Source organism: Lolium rigidum, chromosome 2, assembly GCF_022539505.1.
Source record: "Lolium rigidum isolate FL_2022 chromosome 2, APGP_CSIRO_Lrig_0.1, whole genome shotgun sequence".
Classification (NCBI taxonomy): domain Eukaryota; kingdom Viridiplantae; phylum Streptophyta; class Magnoliopsida; order Poales; family Poaceae; genus Lolium; species Lolium rigidum.
The window spans coordinates 77,433,706-77,461,566 of record NC_061509.1 but is presented as its reverse complement, the minus strand read 5'-3'; the positions used below and the strand labels follow the sequence as shown (position 1 = coordinate 77,461,566).

The window sequence follows — 27,861 nt, the reverse complement described above, 5'->3', positions numbered from 1 at the left end:
AGAGATTTGAGGATATTTGTCCAAAACTGAAACTTCCACCATGAATCATGGCTTTAGTTAGCGGCCCAATGTTCTTCTCTCACAATATGCATGCTCAAACCATTCAACTCGGTGTAGATCGCCCTTACTTCGGACAAGACGAACATGCATAGCAACTCACATGAAATTCAACAATGAGTTGATGGCGTTCCCCGAGTAAACATGGTTATCGCACAACAAGCAACTTAATAAGAGATAAAGTGCATAATTACATATTCAATACCACAATAGTTTTTAAGCTATTTGTCCCATGAGCTATATATTGCAAAGGTGAATGATGGAATTTTAAAGGTAGCACTCAAGCAATTTACTTTGGAATGGCGGGAAAATACCATGTAGTATAGGTAGGTATGGTGGACACAAATGGCATAGTGGTTGGCTCAAGTATTTTGGATGCATGAGAAGTATTCCCTCTCGATACAAGGTTTAGGCTAGCAAGGCTTATTTGAAACAAACACAAGGATGAACGGTACAGCAAAACTCACATAAAAGACATATTGTAAACATTATAAGACTCTACACCGTCTTCCTTGTTGTTCAAACTCAAAACTAGAAATTATCTAGACCTCAGAGAAACCAAATATGCAAACCAAATTTTAGCATGCTCTATGTATTTCTTCATTAATGGGTGCAAAGCATATGATGCAAGAGCTTAAACATGAGCACAACAATTGTCAAGTATCACATTACCCAAGATATTTATAGCAATTACTACATGTATCATTTTCCAATTCCAACCATATAACAATTTAACGAAGGAGAAACTTCGCCATGAATACTATGAGTAGAAACCAAGGACATATTTGTCCATATGCTACAGCGGAGCGTGTATCTCTCCCATAAAGTGAATGCTAGGATCCATTTTATTCAAACAAAACAAAAACAAAAACAAACCGACGCTCCAAGAAAAAGCGCATAAGATGTGGCCGAATAAAAATATAGTTTCGGGGAGGAACTCGATAATTTGTCGATGAAGAAGGGGATGCCTTGGGCATCCCCAAGCTTAGATGCTTGAGTCTTCTTGATATATGCAGGGGTGAACCACCGGGTGCATCCCCAAGCTTAGAGCTTTCACTCTCCTTGATCATGTTGCATCATACTCCTCTCTTGATCCTTGAAAACTTCCTCCACACCAAACTCGAAACAACTCATTAGAGGGTTAGTGCACAATATAAATTGACATATTCAGAGGTGACACAATCATTCTTAACACTTCTGGACATTGCATAAAGCTACTGGACATTAGTGGATCAAAGAAATTCATCCAACATAGCAAAAGAGGCAATGCGAAATAAAAGACAGAATCTGTCAAAACAGAACAGTCCGTAAAGATGGATTTTATTAGGCCACCAGACTTGCTCAAACGAAAATGCTCAAATTGAATGAAAGTTGCGTACATATCTGAGGATCATGCTCGTAAATTGGCGTAATTTTCTGAGCTACCTACAGGGAGATAGACCCAGATTCGTGACAGACAAAGAAATCTGGAACTGCGCAGTAATCCAAATCTAGTACTTACTTTTCTATCAAAGACTTTACTTGGCACAACAAAACATAAAACTAAGATAAGGAGAGGTTGCTACAGTAGTAAACAACTTCCAAGACACAAATATAAAACAAAAATACTGTAGTAAAAACATGGGTTGTCTCCCATAAGCGCTTTTCTTTAACGCCTTTCAGCCTAGGCGCGAAAGTGTATCTCAAGTGACATCGAAAGATGAAGCATCAACATCATAATTTGTTCTAATAATAGAATCATAAGGTACCTTCATTCTCTTTCTAGGGAAGTGTTCCATACCTTTCTTGAGAGGAAATTGATATTTAATATTACCTTCCTTCATATCAATAGTAGCACCAACGGTTCGAAGAAAAGGTCTTCCCAATATAATGGGGCAAGATGCATTGCTTTCAATATCCAAGACAACAAAATCAACGGGGACAAGGTTATTGTTAACCATAATATGCACATTATCAACTTTCCCCAAAGGTTTCTTTTTAGCATTATCAGCGAGATTAACATCCAAATAACAATTCTTCAATGGTGGCAAGTCAAGCATATCATAGACTTTTTTAGGCATAACAGAAATACTTGCACCAAGATCACATAAAGCATTACAATCAAAATCTTTGACTCTCATTTTAATGATGGGCTCCCAACCATCCTCTAGCTTTCTAGAAATAGAAGTTTCAAGTTTTAGTTTCTCTTCTATAGCTTTTATGAGAGCATTTGTAATATGTTTTGTGAAAGCCAAATTTATAGCGCTAGCATTGGGACTCTTAGCAAGTTTTTGCAAGAACTTTATAACTTCAGAGATGTGGCAATCATCAAAATCTAAATCATTACAATCTAAAGCAATGGGATTATCATCCCCAAGGTTGGAAAAAAATTCAGCAGTTTTATCACAAGCGGTTTCAGCAGTTTTAGCGAGTTTCGAGTAATTTTGCGCGCTTTGCACTAGGAGTAGAAGCATTGCCAACACCAATTATTTTACCATTGATAGTAGGAGGTGCAGCAACATATGAATCATTAGCATTGCTAGTGGTGGTAATAGTCCAAACTTTAGCTACATTTTCCTTTTTAGCTAGTTTTTCGTTTTCTTCTCTATCCCACTTAGCACGCAGTTCAGCCATTAATCTTATATTCTCATTAATTCTAACTTGGATGGCATTTGCTGTAGTAATAATTTTATTTTCAATATCCCTATTAGGCATAACTTTCGATTTCAAAAGATCAACATCAGAGGCAAGACTATCAACTCTAGAAACAAGAATATCAATTTTATTGAGCTTTTCCTCAACAGATTTGTTAAAGGCAGTTTGTGTACTAATAAATTCTTTAAGCATGGCTTCAAGTCCAGGGGGTGTATTCCTATTATTTTTGTAAGAATTCCCATAAGAATTAGCATAACCGTTACCATATTATAAGGATATGGCCTATAGTTATTACTAGAATTGTTCCGATAAGCATTGTTGTTGAAATTATTATTTTTAATGAAGTTTACATCAACATGTTCTTCTTGGGCAACCAATGAAGCTAATGGAACATTATTAGGATCAACATTAGTCCTATCATTCGCAAGCATAGACATAATAGCATCAACTTTATCATTCAAGGAAGAGGATTCTTCAACAGAATTTACCTTCTTACCTTGTGGAGCTCTTTCCGTGTGCCATTCAGAGTAATTAACCATCATATTATCAAGAAGCTTTGTTGCTTCACCAAGAGTGATGGACATAAAGGTACCTCCAGCAGCTGAATCCAATAAATTCCGCGAAGAAAAATTTAGTCCTGCATAGAAGGTTTGGATGATCATCCAAGTAGTCAGTCCATGGGTTGGGCAATTTTTAACCGGAGATTTCATTCTTTCCCAAGCTTGAGCAACATGTTCATTATCTAATTGTTTAAAATTCATTATGCTACTCCTCAAAGATATAATTTTAGCAGGGGGATAATATCTACCAATAAAAGCATCCTTGCATTTAGTCCATGAATCAATACTATTCTTAGGCAGAGATAGCAACCAGTCTTTAGCTTTTCCTCTTAATGAGAAAGGAAACAATTTTAATTTTATAATGTCACCATCTACATCTTTATATTTTTGCATTTCACATAGTTCAACAAAATTATTGAGATGGGCAGCAACATCATCAGAACTAACACCGAGAAAATTGCTCTCTCATGACAAGATTAAGTAAAGCAGGTTTAATTTCAAAGAATTCTGCTGTAGTAGCAGGTGGAGCAATAGGTGTGCATAGGAAATCATTATTATTTGTGCTAGTGAAGTCACACAACTTAGTATTTTCAAGGTTGGCCATTTTAGCAATAGTAAATAAAGCAAACTAGATAAAGTAAATGCAAGTAAACTAATTTTTTTGTGTTTTGATATAAGTGCAGCAAACAAAGTAGTAAATAAAATAAAGCAAGACAAAAACAAAGTAAAGAGATTGAGAAGTGGAGACTCCCCTTGCAGCGTGTCTTGATCTCCCGGCAACGGCGCCGGAAAATATGCTTGATGGCGTGTATTTCACACGTTCGTTGGGCAACCCCAAGAGGAAGGTATGATGAGCACAGCAGCAAGTTTTCCCTCGGAAAGAAACCAAGGTTTATCGAACCAGGAGGAGCCAAGAAGCACGTTGAAGGTTGATGGCGGCGGGATGTAGTGCGGCGCAACACCGGAGATTCGGCGCCAACGTGGAACCTGCACAACACAACCAAAGTACTTTGCCCCAACGAAACAGAGTGAGGTTGTCAATCTCACCGGCTTGCTCGTAACAAAGGATTAACCGTATTGTGTGGAAGATGATTGTTTGCAGAGAAAACAAGTAAAAACAAGTATTGCGAGTAGATTGTATTTCGAGTAAAGAGAATTGGACCGGGGTCCACAGTTCACTAGAGGTGTCTCTCCCATAAGACGAACGAGCATGTTGGGTGAACAAATTACGATTGGGCAATTGACAAATAAAGAGAGAATGACAATGCACATACATATCATGATGAGTATAGTGAGATTTAATTGGGCATTACGACAAAGTACATAGACCGCCATCCAACTGCATCTATGCCTAAAAAGTCCACCTTCAGAGTTATCATCCGAACCCCTCCAGTATTAAGTTGCAAAGCAACGAGACAATTGCATTAAGTATGGTGCGTAATGTAACTAGTGACTACATCCTTGAACATAGCACTAATGTTTTATCCCTAGTGGCAACAGCACAACACAACCTTAGAACTTTCTGTCACTGTCCCAGGTGTCAATGCAGGCATGAACCCACTATCGAGCATAAATACTCCCTCTTGGAGTTAAAAGCATCTACTTGGCCAGAGCATCTACTAGTAACGGAGAGCATGCAAGATCATAAATAACACATAAGCATAACTTTGATAATCAACATAACAAGTATTCTCTATTCATCGGATCCCAACAAACGCAACATATAGAATTACATATAGATGATCTTGATCATGATAGGCAGCTCACAAGATCCGACAATGATAGCACAATGGGGAGAAGACAACCATCTAGCTACTGCTATGGACCCATAGTCCGGGGGTAGACTACTCACTCATCACTCCGGAGGCGACCATGGCGGTGTAGAGTCCTCCGGGAGATGATTCCCCTCTCCGGCGAGGTGCCGGAGGCGATCTCCGGGATCCCCCGAGATGGGATCGGCGGCGACGGCGTCTCGGTAAGGTTTTCCGTATCGTGGCTCTCGGTACCGGGGGTTTCGTCACGGAGGCTTTAAGTAGGCGGAAGGGCAAGTCGAGAGGGGGCACAGGGGCCCCGGATGACAGGGCGGCGCGGCCAGGGGGGCCGCGCCGCCCTAGGGTTTGGCTCCCCGTGGCCCCACTTCGTTTCGTCTTCGGACTTCCGGAAGCTTCGTGAGAAAATAGGCCCCCGGGCTTTTATTTCGTCCAATTCCGAGAATATTTCTTTACTAGGATTTCTGAAACCAAAAACAGCAGAAAACGACAGAATCGGCACTTCGGCATCTTGTTAATAGGTTAGTTCCAGAAAATGCACGAATATGACATAAAGTGTGCATAAAACATGTAGATAACATCAATAATGTGGCATGGAACACAAGAAATTATCGATACGTTGGAGTCGTATCAATGACATCACTAGAGTAGCACATAGTAATAGTGATACAAAGCTCATGATCACATAAAGATCACATGGGAGAGAGAGATGAACCACATAGCTACGGTAGAGCCCTCAGCCTCGGGGGAGAACTACTCCCTCCTCATCATAGGAGACATCAGCGTCGATGAAGATGGCGGTGGTGTTGATGGAGATGCCTTCCGGGGGCAATTCCCCGTCCCGGCGGCGTGCCGGAACAGAGACTTCTGTCCCCCGAATCTTGGCTTCGCGATGGCGGCGGCTCTGGAACTTTTCTCGTATCGTGGCTTATTGTGATAGGGTTTTCGCGACGGAGGCTTTAAGTAGGTGGAAGGGCAGCCTTGGAGGAGTCCTGGTGCAGCCAGACCATAGGGGGGCGCGCCCCCCCTTGGCCGCGCCGCCAGGTGGGGTGGGGCCCCCAGGGCTCCCCTCTGGTCCCTCTCTGGCTCTCTGGAAGCTTCCGTGGAAAATAGGACCCTGGGCGTTGATTTCGTCCAATTCCGAGAATATTTCCTTTGTAGGATTTCTAGAACCAAAAACAGCACAAAACAGGAACTGGCACTTCGGCATCTCGTTAATAGGTTAGTTCCGGAAAATGCATCAAAACGATATAAAGTGTGAACAAAACATGTATGTATTGTCATAAAACTAGCATGGAACATAAGAAATTATAGATACGTTGGAGATGTATCATAGCCACCTCCACCTCTCCTCCCATCCCGCACGTAGGCGCGTTGACGCCGCCGCTCTGACCCGGCCCACTGCGTCCCCACACCCTACTTTGGCTCCCACACGCTCCATTTTAATTTCTCGGGATGCTGCTTGTACAACGAGTGAGGAGCAACTACTCGCTCGGTGGTAGACTTGGGAAAAGGACGAGGACCTGATCGTCACTGCGGGGGTGGAGCAGGTGTCACAAATTTTTGGCTGACTGATACGTCTCAAACGTATCTATAATTTTTGATGTTCCATGCTTGTTTTACACCAATTCATATATGTTTTGCTTACACTTCGTTGCACTTTTACATGATTTCCGGCACTAACTTATTAACAAGATGCCACAGTGTCAGTTTCCTGTTTTCTGTTGTTTTTATATTTCAGAAAAGTTGTATAGGAAATATTCTCGGAATTGGACGAAACAAAAGCCGAAGTCAATATTTTACCGAAATGAAGACGAAGTCCATAGGGGGGTCGAAGAGGCGCCACAGGGCGGCCAGACCACCCCATGGCGCGGCCTGGGTGCGGCCCGCGCCTAGGGGTGGTGAGGTCCCCCAGGCACCCCACCGACCTAAATCCTCTTCATATTTATACATCTTCTTCGGAAAACCCTGGATACCCGAGCCTCCATCCACGAAAAGTTCTATCGCGGCCGCCATTGCATAACCCATCTCGGGGGTTCTGAAGCTCTTCCCGGCACCCTGTTGGAGGGGAAATCATCGCCGGAGGCATCTACATCGCCATGCCCGTCTCCGAAGTGATGCATAGTAGTTCATCCCTGAACTATGGGTCCATAGCAGTAGCTAGATGGTTGTCTTCTCCAATTTGTGCCTCATGTTTAGATCTTGTGAGCTGCTCTACATGATCAAGATCATCCTTATGTAATCCTACATGCTGTGTTTGCTGGGATCTGATGAATATTGTATACTATGTTGAGGTCAATTATATATTCTTGTCATATGTTATTTGTGATCTTGCATGCTCTCCGTTGCTAGTAGATACTCTGGCCAAGTAGATGCTTCTGACTCCAAGAGAGGGTATTTATGCTCGATAGTAGGTTCATGCCTCTAGTTTTCTGGAAGAGTGACAATAACTTCTAAGATTGTAGATGTGTTGTTGCTACTAGGGAGAAAACAACAATGTTTTATCCAAGGGTAATTCTATTGTTTACTTTACACACATTGCTTAATGCGATAATCTGTTGCTTGCAACTTAATACTGAAAGGGGTTCGGACGATAACCGGAAGGTGGATTATTAGTCATAGACGCAGTTGGATTACGGTCTATGTATTATGTTGTAATGCCAAATAAAATCTCATAGTTATCATCTTGTCATGTATGGTCGATGATCTGTCAATTTCCCAGTTATAATTTGTTCACCCAGCGTGCTATTTATCTTTATGGAGAGACACCTCTAGTGAACTGTGGACCCCGGTCCTTTCTTTTACACTAATACAATGGTCATGTTCTGTTTACTTACTGCAATTCTGAAAGTTCGAAGATGGTAAACCTAGAGGGGGTGAATAGGTTTCTACAAGTTTTAATTCTTCTTTGCAATATTAGGCTTTGCGGAATATAAAGGTGAGCCTAATGCAAACTAGGTGAGGCAGGCTAGATGATGATACAAGTAACTTAAGCATGAAGGCTCTCACATGCATATATAGCACAAGTAAAGAGTTCGGTTAGGGATAACCGAGAGCACGCGAAGACGAAGGTTTATTCCCGTGTTCCCTTCCTTTGCAAGAAGGTACGTCACGTTTGGAGAGGTGGGGATCCCACGAAGGATTTCCCAACACCACGAAGGCTCACCTTCTTCTCCGAGCCTATCCCACGAAGGAATAGCTCTTTCACTTGTGGTAGACTTTGAGGCAGCCTCCAAACCTTCACAATCTTGTCAGGAGCAAATCCACAGCCCGGATGCTTTCGGACGCTTTTGCCCACCTAGGGTTCCCAAGAAAGCCTAGAGAGCAAGTATCTTGATGAATACAGGGGGGACAAGATTTGGCTCGGTGGAACTATAGATCAAGACCTCCTCTAGCTTTTCCTCGGAGGGATTTGAGTTTGGGTGGAGGAGGAGGAAGATCTGAGGCTTTTGGTGTTTCTATCAATGAAGTATGAGAGAGAGAGAGAGAGCTCAAGAACAGTTTGTAGTGTAGTGCCTGACCTTTCTAAGCTAGGAGAAGGGGTATATATAGTGCCACTTGAAATCCAGCCGTTGGGACTTGTCCAGCTCAACAATCTATCGAGGAGGCCGGTCTGCCGGGCCAGGCACCGGGCTGACCGGTGCCACGCCCGGTGCGCCGGGCCACAGGATGGACCGGCTGGCAGCCACCGGACCAGGCGCCGGGTCAGTGCCAAAAGATCGTCCGGGCTTGCAGTACTCCTCATCCGGCTGTCACTGGCGTATGGGCTGGCCTACACTGGGCCGGCTGGTGCAGGAGCCGGTTCCACCGGGCTGGTCGCCGGGCCAGACGGCAGAAATCGGACGAGGGACCGAGCAGGTACCGGGCGACCGTGCCAGACACCCTGGAATGTGTCCAGTGTGCACCGGTGCCAGGGTCGGTCTGTGCCGGACCAGCCGGTGTTGCACCCGGTGCCGCCGGATCAGACACCGGCCTGACATTCCCTTATTTCATCGAAGTAGGGGGTCTCCCTTCACATTCTTGTTCCATTGATACACCATTATGCCAGATAGAATAATACCTGAGAATAATCTTGTAGGCATGTATTAGTCAAGATACTTGCTCTCTAGGCTTTACATGTTGTTCTGTTTTGATAGACTTCTGCACTATTTACATTTGCCTCTTAAATCTCTTTCTTTTTGAGTTGTTCTGATCAAAGAGATTTTTGAAGAGTTTCTACAGTAGCTAATGCTTAAATAGGTGTTTGATATATGTTAGAACTGAACCCAAGTGGATTTGTTTATTTTGATTGTACTAATGATGCTAATACAAAATTGTGTGAAGTTTTGTATGAAGGTTTTCAAGTGTAGGGAGAGAAGAATGATGTGATGAGATGAAGTATGGACAAAAGATCAAGCTTGGGGATGCCCCTGAACCTCAAGAAATATCCAAGAGGTACAAGTGTCAAAGCTTGGGGATGCCCAAGGCATCCCCTCTTCATCAACAAAGCAACATGTCATCTTTCTATGCGCTATATTTTTATTGCTTCATACGCTATGTGTTGTTCTTGGAGCGTCTTTTTTTTTGTTTTTTTTGTTTTGTTTGCTGTAGCATATGTTGGATCTCGACACATTTTTTTTGGAGAAAGAACCGCTCCATTTTAATTGCATAGAACGCTCTAGTTTTCGTTGTTATTGTTATGCGAGTGTTTTAGTTTTCTAGTACTGCGTTTAGCTCTTATTCTTTCACTTATTTTTTTCAGAGCTCGTTAGTATTCTTTATTTATGTATGACTAGTTGAATGCCCGTGCTTCGCCACGGGGTTTTAATTTTTTTTCTACCGTCGCACAAGTAGGCATTAAGTGCATATAAATATTCATGAATATAGAAAAGATATGCCACATATAAAAGAGTAATTATCATTCAGAAAGTTGCCCAAATTTGCTCCAGCTACATCAACATGCGAGTGGGCGAGGTCCCTCTCCTAGAACTCTACCACATAAACATATACCTTCAGAGCACCTGAATATGCTTCTTGGTTAGCATCTCTTTCATCATCTTCATCTTGGACCTGCATACTCGGGCCAGGAGATCTAGTTGGTCATGTGGGGTTTGGCCTGGAAGCAACACATCATGTCTCCTACCAATTTGGGTGTAGGTTATGGTCAGGAAGATGTGATGCTTGCCATATGTCGTCGGGGTTTCTGGGGGTGTCATCTACATAGTAAAGATACCAACATTCATTCTCAAGCTTAAAGAAAATTATGGGTAAGTGAAAAATGAATACTATAGGTAATGGACATCTCTGACTCTAACACATATAACGTTAGGTACTTCCCAGCCAAATTCAAGAGTTCATCTATTTTATCACAGAAAACATCTTAATATTTCACATTAGATCTCATTTTTAAGTACCATTTCCAATGGCACACGTGCACTTTTGATGACATTTGGAATTTTCAAGAGCATATTTGGAATGATATGAAAAATAGTAAAGGAAGCAAGGACAAAGAGAGTGATGCAAATGGCAGTGAACAGTTCATCTCATACAACATAGATGCATGACATACTTATATACTGTTAGGCCCTTGACCTTTCATTATACTATTGCTTAATGGAATCCTGATCTCCTTCTATTTGGACTCGATGCTGCTAGTCTACAACGAAAGTGCTTCACGGAAAGAGGAAGTTGAATTACATCAAAGTTGTGTCACTGAATTAGTTCTTGGAACCCAGAGAACTGAGGTGTTCTGCTGCTAAATTGTATCACAACTTAGCAAGAGACTAGGAAGTTGACGGCGCGGCGCACGCCGCGCCCGTGTTGTGCGACATTCTTTTTTTAAACGGTGTCTTTTAGGTTTAAGAGTGCGGGATTCGTTTTCAAAAATAGTTGAAGAAACATCTAAAACTCGACTCCGTCCTTAGTATCAAATCATTGTTGACAATTTTATATAAATAATACAATATCTGAGCTGCTGAAATACCATGGAAGTGCCAGTGAAATAGGCAGCGGGTAGTGGAGTGCTTATGTTTCTAGATTGTTGGTTCAAATATTGTAAAAACTAAAAAGTATTTGGATTGTGGAAGTACCGCACAAGTGACGGCGAAATAGGCGGTGGATGGTGGAGTGCTTTTGTTGTCGTTCTTGCTACAAAAGAAAATGGTTGTATTTCTCGGGCTGAAAGAGGCAAATCTTTCTAAATTTACCCTAGGAGAAGGTCATCCCAGATGAAAATGGTGACGGATGATAGAATAAGTATAATTTTTTGATGTTACTGTAGAGGAACACAACTGTCACAACATTATTTTCCCTGGGTAAAAGAGGGGGTGGATGTTGATTTTTTTAAATAATTGTTAAAGAATTATGCACTACTAAAGAAATGTCGCAGGTAATTAACCACAGTTGAGGTTGAAGGTTCGTGTAAAAATTACTACCCTTGTGCGTCGTTGTAAAATGATCGGCGGAGAAATATGCGGCCTTGAATAATTAATAGTAGGTAGTTAACTGTGTGTTTCATAGTTGATATTAGCAATGTTCAAGATGTCTCCTGAGAAATTACTTTCTAGAAAAATATAGGTAATTGCCGCCTCGTGAAAAATTACTGTAGAAACTAAACTTGAGGTTGAAATTACCACGATGTTGCACCGTTCAGAAATTATTGTCACTGAAATATGCGCCCTCAAATAATTAAATATTAGGTAATTAACGATCTATTTCATAGTTAACACCGGAATTGACGTTGAAGGATTGCACCAAGAAATTGTTTTTGGGAAATTATAGGTAATTACAGCCTTGCAAAAAATTACTGCTATATTTTTAACGCGACAAATTATTATGAAAGCTAACTATTTCAACCGACGATCTACTGCAAGAAATTACCATCAGTCAAATTATGACGGAAACCGACAGAGAAATTACCATCAGATTTTTAAAAAAATAGTATGAGTAATTTTTAAAAATTTGAAATTGAAAAAAAAATGCACCGTAACCAAATCAATGAGAAAGCAGCAAAGGGCTTCAACTTATATATATATACTACTAAAAAGTAAGGCACGACGGTATGCCGCTAGAGTGCTAGCAAGTGGTACATGCAGAATTCGATCATAATTTATATAATAGGCAGTCAAGTGGTACACCAAAATGAGCAGGACATAATAGATAGTTTGTACTTAGCTTGGCACGAAATAACCTTTTTGGTGTTCACAGGTTAGAGGATAGGACATAAGATATACATTTTGTTCCTCCCAAAAAGAATATAGGTTTTGTTAGTTCTCAATTTTTTGGGCGTAAGTGGTTCTTCTTAATTTTAGGTGAAAGAATAGTTTGTCTTCATGCATGTCATGGGGGAGTGCTATGCCGGAGCAGTCGGTGGACATGTGGCTGAGTGGCAGTACACGTGGCTGGGGGTTACCTCGTCAAGCCGTGCTGGTCTCTTCTTCTGTTTCTCACAGTGCATTGTACTGAAATACTCATCCCCTCCCCTTGTATGAATCCTCGGTCTAGTTCTATTTGGCAACACTCCAGATCGGTGGACTTTCCTCTCATTGATCTAGCCTAGACACCAAAGGTTGCTAGTCAATCAAGATGGAAGGGGTTGTTGAGGAGCGGCGATCCTCGGTGCGCGGCGCGCTGCATGTCCACCAGAGATGGTCGAAGCGCCGGAGCGAACAAAGGGACACCAAGGGAGAAGTATGCAAGACATAAGGAAAGAAAAGGAGGCAAGCGGAGTGGAGAGGGACTGATCTGATGGCAGGCACAACTGGTTGGAGCGATAGCAAAGACAGACAGCCTCGAGATGGCCAATCTGCACTTCATCGTAAACTAAAAGGTAATTTCACTTACCAATCATAACAACAGAGTCTGTCAAGAGAATTGGTGATGAGTATAGAAGAAGGTAAGTAGTTTAAGCGTTGAGGTTCCCTACAATAGAGAATTATTTAGTGGAGAAAAATCAAAATAAAAAGTAAATAAAAACAACAAAAACGGCCATCCAGCTGTATTGTTGGAGATCTAGAACTGTTTGTTTGCCTCACATTCAAAACAGTACAGCTATGCTGAATAAATTGATGGTAAGGGCAAAGAACTGTAAACAAAAAGAGCATAAGGGAAAACTGAAAGCAGCAGATCAGTGAAAAGTCATACACTTGGATACATCCAGTTTGTCTACCATAGGTAAGATCACTGTATTAGCTGGGACAGTTCGAAATTGAGAGTTTCTCTGACACGCATGAGCAGTGAAGGTGTGTGCACTGCTGTGAATTTTTGTGAGCACGAACAGCGCCTGGTTGACTTGTTTGTACCTGCCCTGGACAAAAATAACATGTTTGCTAGTATTAGAGATCTCTAGGCTTTGAGTGAAGGTTAAAGTGCAAGCAAAATGGAGTAACTAAAAGTGAGGAAGAGCAGATCAAATATAAATTTGACATGATTCAAGAGAAACAGTATCACGGTAGGGACGAAAGAATTTATCTGAACTTGGAATAACGAAAGCTATGGACAGATAACATTCTATGGCAGAAGAAAAACATATAGCAAGATTGCTATTAGGAATCTAGGATCCAAAGCTATGGTTGAAAAGTCAACAAACTGGATAAACTAAATGAAAGAAATAGCAGAAGAGATCTGATTCTTACATGAGTTCAGAGAAATAGCATCACTGTGTCAACAGAACAATTAATCGTACCGCTGTAGCCAATAAGTAGGTGACACTCATACTGGCTACATAGTTGTAGGTGGATAATGTTCTCCGTTGGGTCAGTCTGAGACAAAGAATGAAGATACTTTTAATGCTATAGAAAAACGGTATTGTTCTGCAATGTATGGACATACAGATAATCTGCTAGTATTTCATTGTTGAAAGGAAGCTCCCATCCCATATGGTATGTCAAATTAACTCACAAAGTGTCATTTGTCATAATCATATAGGAGTAATAGTAGCTTGATCAGATCCACTTGGTATATTTATACATAGGTACTTAATACATAAGTTGCTTGCCATTCACACTTCATCGTTGTCGTGGTTTTCGTTTAACAAATTTGAACTAAAACCATGACACTTAATATAGATCGAGTGAGTATTACATTTACCGCTGAAATAAAACAACATGTTGGACAATTAACTGTCGAAGAGTCTGTTCTTATCCATGCTTTAGGGATGATGAACATCTCTAATAGAAAGGTCGAACCTTACTTCATGTGTTATCTTCCTTCACTTGTTATCTGAATTGATCTGTGTGGTTGCTTGGTACACATCCCTCCACTCTATTTCCCTCTACCATCGACCAAAGCTGAAATTATAGTTTATACAGAAGACAACTGAAATTTTTGTCAGTAACTTAAACAGCAAGATTTCAGGAACATGTGTGCAACTTGGTATAGTTTTTCTATCCATACATACTCATAAGTGCCCATGCAAGAATTAGGTGAGCTCACTTTATATAAATGCCTTTTTCTACCGTGTTTGCCTTTTTGTCAAAACGGCTTGTTAAATTGGAATTTTGTGCTCTGGGAGGCACCTGATCATATGGTTGGCAAAGTGTTTTATTTTATTTTGCTGCAATTTGGTATCTCTCGTTTTCACTGATGATCCTATAAAGTTCCTACCAAAAGAGTGACAAATAAGAGTTTGGTCGCACTTAACTGAAAATAAAATTAACCAATTGTAAAGGGACGACATGCTGATCATACAAAGAGGTAAAGCCATCTGTAAAACTTGATTATAAGGAATTGATGAAGGAAGCCATATATCATTTGCAATATGTTGAATTCCTATACGAAATATAATTAGTAAATTGAGCTTCTTTTATATCCATTCATATATAAGAGCGAGCAAATCAGAGGTCTGCTACCTTATAGTCAACGGAAGAGGGGCATAATGTGGATAGATTACTTCAAATTATATGAAACTGTGTGCTAGAAATTATACCCTGCATCGTGTTCTAATTAGCAGTCAAGCTATTGGTGAATATTTATTCTTGGGTCTTGATTTGTTTTTTATGGTATGATATCTGTCAGCACGTACATTAAACCAACATCCCATGACAGATGAGAAAAATAATGTTTTACTATGTTACGTACAGAGAAATAGCAGTCGAAGGAAAATAATAATAACAATAATAGGATAGAATGAATAATATAAGCAGTGTGCGGGGTGATGATTTACTGGATATTTGAGCGCGTCAATCTGAACAGAAGTAGAACAAAGTCATGCTTTGAGTAACTATGAGCCTGCAAATACCATGCACAAAAGTAAAATCTAGAAACCTCACATGTAACTCAAATACTGTAAATTTATATTCCATGGAGTCTGATTACTCACCTTATGTACATGGAGAGAGCCAGAGAGGACCAAGAGGATCCCCATTTAAATAGACCTCAAGAACAACTGAAAGAACGTTTAATTCTTGCTAATATTAACACCACTCTTCTTGGACTAAACACCCCAACAATCTCGTCAGCTGCTGGCTACACTGGTATATGACAAATTGAACCAAAAGATGAGTAATATAGCTACAACGAAAAGGGATGAAAACAGAGGAAACAAAAAATCTTAACCTTAGTACCTGTGGGACATTCCATCAAATGTGAAGATATGTAGCACCACCGTCCTGACTGCTCCTTGTGCCGCTTGGCCGCCTGCACCTCAGCAGCTGCTCCCGTGTGAGAAAAAAGAGAGAAATAAATAGAGAGTGAGCAGGAGTAGAGACTTACAAACTCGCAGGTACGGAGGACACGCATCGGCCAAAGAGATGGCGTCGCCTCGCCCAGCTGTTTGTGTTGCCGCATGTGTCATCGTCAACGCGGACGTGCTGGCGGTGAAGGACAGGGTTGTTGTCCGTGGAGGAGATGCCGGCGGAGGTAAATCTCCTGGTCTGCACTGGGCCCTGCGCCGTCATTGTCGGGGATGCGCCGGCGGCCGCCTCCCCTGGAAGCGAGGAGGTGGAGCTCCAGTTTGAGCCCGCGCCTCGTTCGCCACGGCCGCCTGCCGGCCCTCGAACTCCTCCAGCCGATTGCCGCCTCCAGCGACAAAGACGTCCGGATGGGTTCAACTCTGGCCGTCCTCGGCCGGATGCAGCAACGCTCCTGCCTCCGCTCGAAGCCGGCGGTCAGTAGCCTTGTCTCCTGCCGCGGCGATTAGTCCTCCCCGCCTTACTTTTTTTTAGAGGAAAGGGATGAGGATACGATTGGCTTCCTCGATTGTTCCGGATGGGCAGAGGGGAAAAGAGTTCTGGAGTTCTCCTCGTCAGTTCAGTCCAAGCGGTGCAAGCTGGGCCAACACGATTAATGCACAATTAAACAAAGAGGGAAGAAACAGACACGTAAAGAGGATACGTGGCAAATAATGGCAACGGAATTTGCGGTAAAACATGCACATCCGGTAGAAGCGGATGAAACCGGAGATCAAAGGTAGGAAGCACGTTCTAATTGTGGAGCAGCCGGTCCGCATCTGGAGATTTGACCGCTGCCTGCCGGTAATCACGTAATTTAGGAAGGGAAAAAAAGAAAAGGAAGGGAAAGAAATTCCGGCCGGGGCAGAAACGATGGCGCGTGAACAGTGCAAAATTCTATCATATCTAACCGTGATTGGTGGAAACTGGGAGGGCAACAGTGCCCAAATAAATCTCATTGCGGCAGATGGGGTTAACTTTTATATAGTGAATAATGTGTATATGTCTAGGTGACTGGGTTTAAAATTACGTGAAAACTGTTTTTTGCAACTTATTCATTCTACAGGAATGCTATTACGTTTGTTTAATATGTCAGCAACACCGGCTTGTTTAGAGTCCATGACTATGGCCGTAGAGACATTACAAACGTTGTTCCATTACACCTGATCTATATTCTGACCAATTCCAGTACACCTGAAACATGACCCGGTGAACCCCATCCTAACATCACAGAATAAACACACCCTACCAAAAAAATCACAACTGCCACCAAGAGCACAAATTTCATGGATTCAAATACTAAAAACTAATATTGGCTTTGTTTCTTGTGTACAGGACTCACACCAAATGGATAGGGAATTACCATACAGAAAATATAGAGTAACAACTTATCGAATAAGCAATATCACTTAGCTCAATCACTGCCTGAGTAAAGAGTATTGGTGTGGCCTGCCGGAAAAAAAACATACTCGGGAACAAATAGCTATTTACAGGGTAGAAGTAATGTCTTCAAAATGACATACAGTAGTACTTCAAAATTCAGTTACAAATGTCGAAATGTATGCACCCTATCCAATAAAATTTCTAAAGCATCATATCCACACTCCTTTTCTAATTTGTGAACTCATTACTCGTTGTGGTCCAGCCACCGAAAATAAAGGGTAATGAAGAAGAATATCATTCACAGAGTTTGCTTTGCAAATTACATGATATCATGTAGCTCCTATTGAGCATCTATAGTACACTGTCAGACCTGTTGGCTGCAATTCAAAAAGTAATATAGACGATCACCTGAAATATGTAAGCCATATTAGTAGGCTTATGCATACAAAGGAAGAAAGAAATCAAATAGTTTCTGTCGTTTGAAAAAGCAAACCAATGGTTTCTCACATAAGAAGAAGGAAGCAATCAGATAGGTTACAAACTTAAGGCCTTCAAATTTCAGTGCAAGCCATGATTCTTTTGACTTGCGAATAAATTCAGCAGGGAGAAGTCTTGAAGCGAACATGTCAAATATCACCAGAAAGTCGAAATCAGTAGTGTTTGCATCATATCATGACACATTTACCATCTCATATGAAATACTGTAGCTGGAAGAATACTCGGCCTCACAAATAGAAGGGATCAGTCTATTTGTATTACCTAAATTATGTCAATGTTATCCATTTGAGATTTTCCGTGCATATTATTCATGCTAGACAGTCAAAAAGAATGCAAGATAGAGGAAGTTCGAAGCCCTGGTCAATTTTAAGCTTCAGGGTTAACCTATCTAATCTAGCTTATAATCCTTGAAAAAATTCCTTATTCATCTCTCTATAAACAAAGGTGTTTTGTTTCTCTATGCAAATCTTAATTCCTACAATCACCTAACATCGTATGTAGAATATGTACCACTTGTGATCAAATTCCAGTCTATCTTTATCGCGATTCAGTTTTCTGCAGGTTTGTTTGTAGTAATGAGATCAAGACATGAAGAATACAGAAAGCTATACATAATACATGGTATAGGAAGAATATACTCCTGGATTAGCAGATGGGATTAGTAAATGGTTGAGCTCTAGTAAGTAAAACAAAAATTAATGGAAAATTTGCACATGCCTTTGACATATCTTCTATCACATCCTAAGCACTGGATTGAGCCAAAGGAGTGGCCGGGGGTAATTTTGAGCTCCTATCACATCCTAAGCACTGAAACATATCTTCTCTAGCTGTTAGAGAAGAATAAGAGAACTTATTTTTCCGAGGAAAAGCATACAAGAAGTTATGATATATCTATGCTCTGAAATAGTTTCCGTTTTAAAATAAGATCATACATAGAAGAAACGAGCATGCTTGCACAACGTACTCCGGAGAAATTCATAGGATAAAAAAATGTGACATGGCAGGCTCAACCATGTGAGTTCAATGCCTTTATGTATAACTTCAAAGAATAATCTTATACTGGCAACTTAACAACCATCAATAATTTGACCATGGAAGTCCCTTCCACAATCAGAAAACAACCATTCATGGCAATAACACAGCAAGGGATATCCCTAGCTTATTTTAAATCGTTGCAATTTAATGAGACAGTGGTTCAATTTTGTAATTACCACTGCAACAAAGCATTGCTTTGTAAAGACATCTACCCAAGAACAAGCATTTGATCAGACACCTAACACACACATACCGAAACCACCAGAACCGATGGATGTGCGGTCCATATCACAATCAGGATACTCGCTCTCTTCTCGCTTGAAAAGGCAATACAACAGAGGCAACTTTCGGAGCCCATTAAGGGAGAGTTAAACATAGTTAAATGAAACTCTTATACAGATTGCAAGCTAATGCCAATGATAAACCAAGATGTCACTGAATATTTTGGGGAAAGGTTGCCCATCATCACGCCATTCATAAGCTAATACAGATGCCAAATTAAGGGTAGTAGAACAGTCACATCACATATTATTAAGAAGATCATTTTAAATTTAATTAGAACTTTTATATGACCTTATAAGTAGAATCCACCATGAATTCACCTACAGAGTGGAACTTTTGTGCTTCAAAAAGAACACGCATTTATCATAGTCCCTTTACTTTATTTCTGGCCTTTGTTGTACCAATATAACAGTGCAGTAAAGAAATGATGCAAACAAAAGGTAGAGATTACCTTAAAAAGAAAAATGCATGGCTTTGAACTTGTTGTCAGTTTGATTCTGCTGAGTCCCAAGTGGGGTTGATGCCAAGGTATGCAATTTCGTATGATAATGCCAATTGACCTCTGTGGTTGGGCGTTGCATCAAACATGTAAGAGGTGTATTGTATACACCTGCTGACCTGAAGAAATAATATCTTAGGCATCACTTTGCGCAGTTTATAAGTTGGAAGGCCAGTGTGAACAAATTCAGAGAGGGGACGAAGATGAAACAAAGAAACACTTCCCTGATGAAAATTCGGAATTAGGATGATTCCTCTTATCTTGACACTTCTTCCACTATTCTTCTTATTTCTGCAGAGAAGCATCCACATGAAGACAAAGACGTCAGTGGTATAAGCGGTGCTTAAGTTCGCAATCAGAACAACAACGGACAACATAAACAACGGGTGCGCTTCGAACGCCGGTCTGGAAGGGGCGTGTACTGGAGGCGTGACGGCCGACCTCATGGCCGGCCCGACAGGCGTTGACCGGAGACCTCGAGTGCGGGCAGCTCTGCGGCCAGGGCACGCATAGGGAGATCCAGAGCTTGACCACACGGGAGTTGAGGGAGGCGGCAGATCCAAGCGCGCTCGGTGGATGCCTGACACCTACAAGGCAATGTCGACGCCGCTTTGCACCAGACACGGGGCGGAGTACAGCGGCCCGTCTTGAATGGGGAATGGGTAGCACGAGGTGGGTAAGGAGCACACGGCTGGCTCGGGGAAGTCCGGCGGCCTCCGCTGATCTGGAGCACGGGGAACGTGCGCGAGGAAAGCATGACGGCGCGGGTAGTCGCGCCGGCTGCGATGAAGCCGCCGCGCCGGGATTTGCAGTGGGTCGGAGGCGTCGAGGTGGCGGCAGTGTTCTTTGCAGAGGTGGATGGCTGACTACCACGCGATTTGGGACGAGGGAGGCAGCGTGTTCTGGTGTGGAAGAAACGACGGCGACGGGTGCTGGGGAGGCGGCGCCAGAACGAGGAAGATCGTGGCGGCGAACAGACAGAGATCGTGAGATCGTGTATGGAAGTTTTTTTGAGAGCATCGTCTATGGAAGTTGTGAGCGGGGGTGATCCTGCTCTAGTCGTGTGCGTGGGAGGGGAAGCACTTGCATGGGCCTGGCCCATCCATGTTCGCCGTGAAATTATCCATGTTCGCACGGGGGTGACTGCTGAGCCAAGTACGTACCAACCAACCATCTCACCACCTCTGGACATTTAATATAGTAGAGATTAGCTCTCTGGTCCATATTGTATTTCATCTCTGAGAGTTATTTCAAATAAGTTGATTGGTGTTGGATACGAGTAAAATGTTTCATGACTATAGTGATGCAAAAGGAAGCTTGTCTAGATTGTGGCATAGACTTTGGCATGTCATGTTGGATGTTATTCTTGTCATATGGTTAGTATTTATTGTTGTAGCATGACTTGTCTCAAATATCCGAGAGTGCATAATGTGTCATTGAAAGAATCATGTGTTGTTTCCATCATAAAAGCATAATATTGTGGTATTCTCCTTTGATGCTTTATTGGGTTGACTTGGCACATGCTTATACCATGTTATGACTATAACCAGTCAACTAAAGCTTCTATGATCATTTAGTTTTTTACTTGTAATATCACTTTATGTTTTGATTGATAATGTTTTGTCGTTATGCATGATTATGGCCATTACCGCTCTCTTAGTTGGTCGCTCATAGTCTTTTGCTAGCCTTCGCCTGTGTTGAGTATGATATCTAATCGTGCATCCAACCACCATTAAATAAAGTTTTCCAATTGTGTCCACCATATCTACCTAGTAGCATTATTTCTATTCCAAGTAATTTATCATGTTTTTATTTATCTTCCAGATTAATTTTTGGCATGAGAAAATTAGTCAGTAAAGCTCTCGCGAACTTGATGGCACATTTACTTTCTTGCACGTAATAAATTTGATCATTGTGCCTATCTTATGAAGTTTATATGTTTGCAAATTGCGAGTTGGGAGTTAGTATAACCATGCTTTCATGGGGAACACTTTCGACATTGCACTTATATTTAGCTGATATCATGTTCTTTTGTTTATGGATGCCTAGCGGTGCGAAATAAAATGAAAACTTGTAAGTCCATGGAGTTTGTATATGAGTTAGAGAAACGCCAGGGACGCTAATCTAAGCCATGCATCATTCATGATCATCGCTGCAGGGGTGGAGCAGGTGTCACAAATTTTTGGCTGGCTGATACATCTCAAACGTATCTATAATTTTTTATGCTCCATGCTTATTTTACACCAATTCATATATGTTTTGCTTACACTTCGTTGCACTTTTACATGATTTCCGGCACTAACCTATTAACAAGATGCCACAGTGCCAGTTCCCTGTTTTCTGCTGTTTTTATATTTCAAAAAAGTTGTACAGGAAATATTCTCGAAATTGGACGAACAAAAGCCGAAGTCAATATTTTACCAAAACGAAGACGAAGTCCAGAGGGGGGTCGAAGAGGTGCCACAGGGTGGCCAGACCACCCCATTGCGCGGCCTAGGTGTGGCCCATGCGTAGGGGTGGTTTGAGCCGCCCAGGCACCCCACCGACCTAAATCCTCCTCCTATTTATACATCTTCTCGGAAAAACCCTGGATACCCGAGCCTCCATCCACGAAAAGTTCTGTCGCGGCCGCTGACAAGGTATCGACTTGTCAATGCCTACAAGTTGTAGACTAGGATTTTCGTGGAAATAGAGGGCAAGTAGATCTCGAGGGTTTCAGCCGGAAAAGTACTCGACTGCTAGAAAACTAGGGTTATGTTGACAATGAAATCGATCCTTTCTTCGTCCCTCGACTCCCCTTTATATAGGAGGCGGAGCCGAGGGTTTCATAATATACAAGTTCCAGACTTCGGGAGACTCTTTGAGTTCCACCGTAAAGTTACAAATCTCTTTATTCCTAATATATCTCTTCTTGCCATAGTCGATGCTTTAGTAGGCTTCTGGGCTTTATATTCTTCGGGTTATGGGCCTTCAATAAATCCCGGATACCATCTTGGCAGGCCCATTGGGGATGCCTATTCAGCCGCCATCGCAGAACCCATCTCAAGGGGTTCTGAAGCTCTTCTCGGCACCCTGCCGGAAGGGGAAATCATCGCCGAAGGCATCTACATCGCCATGCTCGCCTCCAAAGTGATGTGTGAGTAGTTCATCCCTGGACTATGGGTCCATAGCAGTAGCTAGATGGTTGTCTTCTCCAATTTGAGCCTCATGTTTAGATCTTGTGAGCTGCCCTACATGATCAAGATCATCCTTATGTAATCCTACATGTTGTGTTTGCTGGGATCTGATGAATATTGTATACTATGTTGAGGTCGATTATATATTCATGTCATATGTTATTTATGATCTTGCATGCTCTCCGTTGCTAGTAGATACTCTGGCCAAGTAGGTGCTTGTGACTCCAAGAGGGGGTATTTATGCTCGATAGTAGGTTCATGCCTCTAGTTTTCTGGAAGAGTGACAATAACTTCTAAGATTGTAGATGTGTTGTTGCTACTAGGGAGAAAACAACAATGTTTTATCCAAGGGTAATTCTATTGTTTACTTTACACACATTGCTTAATGCGATAATCTGTTGCTTGCAACTTAATACTGAAAGGCGTTCGGACGATAACCGGAAGATGGATTATTAGTCATAGACGCAATTGGATTACGTTCTATGTATTATGTTGTAATGCCCAATGAAATCTCATAGTAATCATCTTGTCATGTATGGTCGATATTCTGTCAATTGCCCAACTGTAATTTGTTCACCCAACATGCTATTGAGTAACAGTAAAATGGGTCTAGCTAGGAGCCTCCACAGCAATTTTGAGACCTGAGCCGTCCGATAGGCTCATCTAACGGTCTTCGTCTGCGCAGTAGTCCCGAACCGTTCCGTAACCAATTTCTAACTTCGACTGTTCAGTTCAGGCTTGTTGGCCGTCTCTTCGGCCAGTCCGCTGCGGCCTTCTCGCAGCATCGCGGCCATGCAAACGTTAACGGGCTGCTACTCCCAAAATTGATCTAGACGTCATCTCATGAACCGGGCCGAGAAATGGTGAACCACGTGGTACTTTGACGGCCCAGTTGGTAATCCGCATGTATCTTCTTTGTTCATTGCGAGCTGCTCTCCCAGCCCAACGTACATAACCTCTCTCTCTCTTCGTATTGAACCGACGCAACACATGCCGGTGGCGGCGGCATAATAAGATGAGAAAGCTTGGTCATTACTCCCTTCATTTACCTTCTTAATAGTCCTTCCTCGCGGTGGCCTAATCACGATTTAGCTCTGCCGTATGGCCCGTCTCCCATGGTATGAAGATGCGTTACTCCCCCTTGGCCTCCTTCATTGTTGAGCTCCTCCATATAGACTGTGTGTTATTCAGTTTTCTCCCATCCGGTCTTCATCCCCTTTCTGTTTATCGCCCACGGTTCTTGGATTTGCTGTTATTTCACGAAGTTCGTGCACACTCGATGGAATTGCTCTGTTGGGAACTTTGGCAATGGGGCTGGACACGGGTCTGCTTGACTTCCATTTGTGAGTCCATTCCAGCCAGGTAAGCTTGTCCTCTCTTCCATTAATTCACAGATTTCTCATAAGTTGTTGTATATTCAGTTTGCAAGATACTCTTCGTATTCTATACAGTCTTTTAGTACATCGTCGATTCTTGAGTTTCGTTCCCATTATTGTCTCCCTAGTGTTCACCGTCCTGGTTGATGTGTAGCAGGGTATTCTACAGCTGTTGTTTTCTGTAGTAGGTCATGCAACAAAATTTGGCAGGACATGGTGATTGTTAGAGATATATTTGGTATACGTACGGCTAGGGATAGATTGGGTAGGGATAGATTTGTTTCTTGTCCTCTACTCCAAGTCGGTCTCTTGTACTCCTATATATACTCGCCCATGAGGCTCAATAATACATCCATCATATTTCGCATATCTCTCTCCCTCTCTATTCTTCTACATGGTATCAGAGCGGCGCCGACCTTGACCTAGCCGCCGCCCGCGCCGCCCCCGGGGAGGTCAATCTCCATGGTCTACTCCGGGGGTCGCGCAACCCGTATGAGGGTTCGTTCGCCGATCTGTTGATCCGCTGCCCTCGAGTCTTTTTTTTTCCAATCCGTAGATTGGTTTTCTTTTTGCGTCGCCGGTTGCTCGATCGGCGTTTTTCTTTTTTGGTTTACCGATCATTGATCGGATTGAGTCGCCCATCACCGCCGTCCTCTTGCGCCTCTACTCCGACAACGGCATCGACCTGCACCGGCCATCAACCGCACGGCACAGCCGCACGCGCCGCACACGGGGCGCCCCTACGTGCGACACAACAGGCTGTCTCGCTCGCGCGGTCTCCATCGCCGGCTCGTCTCCACCGTCATCGCCCGGGACATCGTCGACAACGTTTCTGCCACGACATGAGTTTGAAGGAATTCTCTGCCGCGGCTGGAAGTAGGACAGATCCGTCAGGCGGCCGGCGCCACGACCCGGTCGACCGGCCTCAGCACCGGACAGGCCGGCGCCACGACCGGCAGACCGGCCACCTGACCGGACCACTCGGCGCTACAGCCGGTCCGGCCGGCTTCCAGACCGGGTCTGACCGGACCAAACCGGGCCCAGAACCGGTGCCTACCGGGCCGCCATCCAGGGGCTTCCGTCCAGTCACCCGGCGCCCAGGCCGGTAGACCGGGCTCCAGGCCGGTTGAACCGGCGCCCCCGCTGGTCAGACCGGGCCCCAGGCCGGATCTGCGCGTCGTCCACGCTATTGCGCGTATCGTGCCGCCGTCGGTCTGATCAACCGACCCCGCGCACGTCAACGCCAAGCACGACCCCGAGCACGCGCCTACCACCGATCGAGTATCGGGTTGCCGCTGCATCGCCCCTTCGGGCTGCAGCGCCGCCGCCTTTGGTCCACGCTACCGGCTTCCGACGTGCCTTCCGAGGCGTGTACGTAGCTGGTGGTCTCCCGCCGCTGCACCGACTCGCGCCCTGCAGCTACGCCGCCCCCTCGGGCCGTGCCATTGCTGCACGCGGTCACCTTCGTCGTCCCCCGCGCATCGATGTCCGAGGCCACCACAGCGCCGCCCCTTCGGCGCGGGTCGCCTCCGTCCGCGCATGGTCTTCGTCACGCCGCTGGGTCTTCCTCGCCTACTTCGTGTATCGCCGCCGCGGCCCCACCCCAGGTCGCCGCTGGGCTCGCCGACCACTTCAGGTCGCGCTGGGCTAGCCGACCACCGCAACGCCCGTCTAGGCGTCCAACATGACCACCCCTGGTCACCGCTGGGTTAGCCGCCTTCTACGTCTCCAACCGTCTCGACTTCGTCGCCCGTGCCATCGCCTCGTCCCCGTCTACACCACCTGCTACTCTACTCTGAGAACCGCGGGCAGCGTCGGCATCTCTCCGTCGATCTGCGACCGCGACGCTTCCGGAGGCCTCCTCTGCTAGTCCCTCTGACACGGCGATAAGTTCATGATGGTCCCTGCCCCTTGCATGCCCGGTACTGGCAACACCAGAAGTGCCTTCGTCCCCGACACGTTCCCGAGTCTGGCAAACTCGCGCCGGACGTCTTGTCTTCATCGGCTTCGACAACGTCTTCTTCGGCATCGCCTCTACGACTGCCTTGACCGCGTCACCGACTTCTTCTATGTGTACTCGGTTCTGACAAAACCGAAGTATGCCTTCGTCCCCGACGTGCGCCTGGTTCTGGCAAAACTAGGGCCGCACCTCGTCCTCGACGGCTCGGACTGCATCGACTTCGGCATCGACAACCTCCACGATTGCCTCGACGCGTCTCCGTCGCTCTCCTCGCGCACTACGCGCTTGCGGCTACATCGACACCGGCACCCGCCCACGACATCGACCACGACAACTCCTCGCGCGGCTCCCTCGACCAAGGTTGCAGCACCCACGCTCTCGGCTACCTCGACATCGGCATACAGGGCTACCACCTCGCCTGCGCCTCACCAACTTCCTCTACAGTCCAAGCATCCGCGACGCAACTCCGTCCACGACGCTCCCGCTGTGACTGCGGGGGAGTATCAGCCTTCTGGGGTCCACTTCGGTTTATCTCCAGTCTGACCGTCCGCGACGCTACTGTTGTTCACGTCACTACCGCTACGACTGCGGGGGAGTGTTAGAGATATATTTGGTATACGTACGGTTAGGGATAGATTGGGTAGGGATAGATTTGTTTCTTGTCCTCTACTCCAAATCGGTCCCTTGTACTCCTATATATACTCGCCCATGAGGCTCAATAATACATCCATCATATTCCGCATATCTCTCTCTCCCTCTCTATCCTTCTACAGTGATGAAGGTGAGGAATGGAGAAGAGGAGTCAACGACACAGATTAGGGAGAAATAGAGGCCACTGTGGTGCTGGTCGACAAGAGGGACACATGTGACGCCGAGCATCTGCTCGCCAGAGATATCCCCTATCTTACGCAACCCTAGCTCGACCACTGTGGCGCCTTTGTCGTTGCTCGCTTATCTGACGGCTCCATCTATCGTCTCTCCCTAGGTCATACAACACAACCATCAAGATCTCTCTAACAAAGGTCAAGTGGTCTTGTGGTCTTCCGGATTACTTGATTGTCGAAAGAATAAAGTTGTGGCTTAGCTGCAGACTGAAGATACACCCTTGAAAATATGTTGATTATTTCTATGACTGCTTATTAACTCTTCATGGTTTCATGAGGATTGTACATTTACTGGTACATGCATCTTCTGTTGTTCGTGTTGTAGTGTTGCATGTATCACAGAGACTGTATGTCTTCTTCCATGCTCACTGAGTTTTTCAAATAAACAAACATGTGTGTTGACTCCATGTTTGTTTTAGATTTCAAACGACATCCACACCGGAGCCCTGCTGTTAGGTAAACTAGGAGGCGCAAATCCTGTTGTGAATGAATAAAGTAGTGGAATCATAACTGCATGATGAGCAGACCTTTCAAGTGCGCAATCAGCCATGATTGGTGAAAGGAACTAAATCTGATATGTTTTATTTGATCTTGTAGAAAATGGAGCTTTGAGCAGATCTGGGCAACTAAAACAAGAGAGTGGGAGAAAAATCCTTTCGGGTGATGAAACTGGAGAGCTGAAAATTACAAGGCACTATGTTTTTCCAGTACGTATTGCTACAATATTATCTTATTTAGACAACACTTTCCAGCCATAAGAGATTTTCCTGCAAATAGCCTTGTGAAGATAAGTTCATATTGGAGGACTGGCAAAGGATACACTCCAGGTAATATGACAGAGCCTAATTGGACTTCCTTTTTTGTCTGAATTGGTAGTACCATTAGCATCCCTGCTTTTATAAAGGAGAAGAAAATTGCTGACGGTGGGATCTTTTTCTCCCGCGTTGTCTTGTCTGATTATTACGTAGTTTTTTATGAGGTAATGTGACAGTGTCATGGTCGGTCTTGGTATAATTTTGATGGGATCTCTCGGGATACCCGATCTTCAGAGAGGCGAGATGCGTAAGTTGGAGTGTTATAAATATTTTCTAGCTAGCTGTGT

The 27,861-nt window shown here is 43.8% G+C and overlaps 1 long non-coding RNA gene across 3 annotated transcripts; it reads right to left on the bottom strand.

Annotated features, from left to right (window-relative positions):
- Window positions 1-12,967: 12,967 nt before the first annotated feature.
- LOC124691979 lies at window positions 12,968-16,250 on the bottom strand. Of its 3 annotated transcripts, XR_006999250.1 has the most exons (6): window positions 15,710-16,250; window positions 15,562-15,648; window positions 15,318-15,468; window positions 14,190-15,226; window positions 13,633-13,758; window positions 12,968-13,304 (listed from the first exon to the last, which is right to left on the bottom strand). It is a non-coding gene; the product is annotated as an uncharacterized LOC124691979 (long non-coding RNA). The 3 variants fall into 3 exon arrangements; XR_006999251.1 differs by having other exon boundaries at window positions 14,087-15,468; XR_006999249.1 differs by having other exon boundaries at window positions 14,190-15,468.
- Window positions 16,251-27,861: the final 11,611 nt, after the last annotated feature.